This window comes from Triticum aestivum, unplaced genomic scaffold (assembly GCF_018294505.1).
Source record: "Triticum aestivum cultivar Chinese Spring unplaced genomic scaffold, IWGSC CS RefSeq v2.1 scaffold200556, whole genome shotgun sequence".
Lineage (NCBI taxonomy): Eukaryota > Viridiplantae > Streptophyta > Magnoliopsida > Poales > Poaceae > Triticum > Triticum aestivum.
The window spans coordinates 1-3,375 of NW_025225897.1; the positions used below are offsets into that span (position 1 = coordinate 1).

General features: G+C 36.6%; 1 long non-coding RNA gene across 1 annotated transcript; it reads left to right on the plus strand.

Moving 5' to 3' along the window:
* The first annotated feature begins 10 nt into the window (after window positions 1-10).
* Window positions 11-1,197, plus strand: LOC123172418 (uncharacterized). Its single transcript, XR_006485590.1, has 2 exons — window positions 11-732; window positions 885-1,197. It is a non-coding gene; the product is annotated as an uncharacterized lncRNA (long non-coding RNA).
* The last annotated feature ends 2,178 nt before the right edge of the window (window positions 1,198-3,375 follow it).

Below are 3,375 nucleotides of genomic sequence, written 5' to 3' on the forward strand. Positions count from 1 at the left end.
ACACATACAGCACAACACAAGCACAACATAGATGCTCTGCTCCCGATTTCTCAATAGTATGATGATGCTTTGCTCAACCACTCTAACTTTTTTCACTGGGCGTCACTTTGCATATGCTTGCTCATGTAGCGACCTGATTGACAGTTGTTTGTGTTGCTTTGTTCAACTACTGTCCAGATACAACAAGTTAGTCTTGATTTGTACAAGAGCTAAGTAGAATTGTCTCAACTCTTTTTTTGTGGTTGCTTGCCACACATCAGTTTACTGCAATAGCTTAATACAATAGTGTGGCAGTTTACTACTATGTGGGATTAAATGGGGTTATTTGGGCAAGCAGACGCAACAAGGTTGATTGTAGGCTGCCCACAAACACCCGCATAACACATGCTTGCTGGTGTGGGTATTCCTCCATTAGTCCCACTTGCAGCCTGAATGTGTATCTCTAAGGAAGTGAATGGTCATGATAGTCTTCCCGAACTATGGCCATGTGTATCCGAAATATTGTTCATGCAAATTATGTTATCATTGTCGTTGAATAATAATATTGATCATCTTATAGGTTGCATCCAAAGTAGCTTTAAAGACTTTAACATATCCAAACCAGCGAAATGCTGCATATGCTACTATTCGGAGTATTTTTCTAGAAACTAAGGTTGGTGATATTTAATTAGGTGCCGATTCTGCACTTGTGTACTTAGATGAACCTGTTTTGGATAATGAGGAGTTAGTAAGGTAAGTTTTTGATTGCAAGAGAATTGATGATGCTTTTACTTTAGGATACTTAATTGCCCGACCTTCAGCTTTTAAAGTTGGAGTCTTTTCTTCCATATCTCAAAATTATATTTGTGTATATTTAATCTATAAGGTCTATTTATCTTTTGCAGATTCGAAAGAAGCATAATTGAGGTGGAGCTGAATTCTTCGGTTGGATGAAACAAATATAATTGGAGGATTTTACCTAGCAATACCCATACTTTACATTGATAGATTGAAAAATGTAATACCATTTAGAACATTTTTTTCTTTGGTCGAGTTGATGCAAATGCTATGGTGTAATATTGTCCATAGACGTGTCCTCTATTGTAAAATTGATATGAATGATATGTTGTTCAACCAATAACATTGGTATTTATTTATTGTAATGCATATGTATCCTACACTCATGTATATTCATAATAAATACCTTGATATTTTCAATGTGTGTATGTGTCGTGCTTCAATTTTTCTTATCATTTTAGTGGCGCCAAGCATCATAATAGAATAATTAACTATTTGAGCAGTTGTAGTGATTTTATTAAATAAATGTATATTCCATAAAATGGCTATCAACTTTTGTGGTTAATAAATAAAAAATATATTAATTTTGTTGCCATACTAGTGTAGTAGTGTTACTATAGTTACAAAATGTGTTACCATTGTTGTGTTATGATATTTGAATATTATGTTACAAGTTGTGTTACTGTACTTACAAAAACATGTTACCACAATGTTCTATGGCTACAAAATGTGTGTTACTATACTAACCAAAATGTGTTACCAACGCGTTTGGGTAACACATAATATGCATGTTACTATAACGTATTGTAACACAATTTTTAAGATATGGTAACAATTACTATGTGTGACAGTGACACCACTTAGTAACACGGTCTAATGGAACACATTCCAAAATGTGTTACTATGTGTTCTAGTAACACTATTTTGGGCCTATAGTAACACAACACTATGTTACTTAAGCTTTGTCATGTTGTAGTGATATCACTAAGCACTTTGAGCAACCAAGCCATTAAGCAACACCTCATCCCCTCTTAATAGTATTGGCTTGCCTATGGACTCAATGTGATATTGGATCACTAGAAGTAAAATGTAGAGTCTTGTGCTTTGAGCTTGAGCCATTCCTTTGTCCTTAGCATTTTGAAGGGGTTCCACATCCTCTAGTCCATGCCACTCTATTGTTGAACTTATCTGAAACATACTAGGTAAAAGTATTAGTCCAACAAGAGATATGTTGACATTAATTACCAACATCACCCAGGGAGCACTTGTGCTTTCAATCTCCCCCTTTTTGGTAATTGATGACAACATGCATCCAAGCGTTAGATAAATATATAGAGAATAACAAGTAAAGCTTTGGAAAGACATATAACATGCATAGGCTCCCCCTACATGTATGAAATCATGTAAATATGGAATATAGGAGCATGTGAATGCATAAACATGACACAGTAAGCAATATGTTACATGTATCTTCGCTATATGCATCAGAGCAAATGATGTGAATATAGGAAATGCACCTCCATGCTCATGAGTCCTTCTTGCAAACAGTATGTACATCAGCAAGAGATCCTCATAAACATGTCTGTGATGCATATACTTACCTTGTGGTCTTGAGTTGGCTTAGGAGGGAACGAAACTGTGTAAATAAGGTTAGATAACATAGATACACCTACTAGCCAGAGCAAACAAAAGAAACCACAAGATTACCAAGACTGGGATGACATGTAGAGAGTGAGTACTGAGTACCCCAAAGGTAAAGATGTGCAATGAATTCAAGGATTTTCTTCCCTTAGATGTCTTGCTCCCCCTGAATCTAGCATGGGATACTGGGAGAAGATAGGGAACAAAAAATCAGAGCAATCATAGCAAAGAAAATAAACAGAGCTAATGCAAACAAACAAATATGAACATGTCTTTCCCCTCTTAAAGACATGTGACTTCTCTCCTCTTGAACACCAAGCATCTGGGGTCTTTTGAAGTGATACTTCTGTCTCCTTGTAGAAGAACTCTCTCCCCCTGAGTATTTTCTCCCCCTATAGAAATGATTAAGCTTTGATGTGATCACTCTCTACCCCTTTGACATCAATTTCCAAGAATGGTTCTTCTGGATTTTTGTTGCAAATGGGTTTGGTCCTTGAGTCACAGAACAAAGCACCAAGTCGAATGTGATTCTGGTAGAGGACAAGAATCATTGAGTGGAGCTGGATTAAAAAAGATGTAGGAACAAGTAGCAAGATGTCTTTTCTGCAGTGAAATCGGTGGCACCGAGTTGTGTGCTTCGGTTGGACCGAAAGAATTCGGTTGGACCGAAAACAAAAAACCGGTGTGACCGAGTTCATCACAGAGAAAACACTTGTCACCTCAGCTCACTAGACAAGTAAGATCTCACAAGGATTTGCAAGGAATTAGATGCAGGGAATGCAGAACTAAAGAATCAGAAAAGAAATCTAGATGAAGTTTTTTTTTGAAAGGGGAAACAAATATGCATGAGACAAATGCAAGAGCACAGAAAAGAACACAAGAAAACTTCATCTAGAATTGCTCGGCGACAAAGTCACCTATGTTAGAGTATATTGATTTAGGAGTCAAGTGAGATCA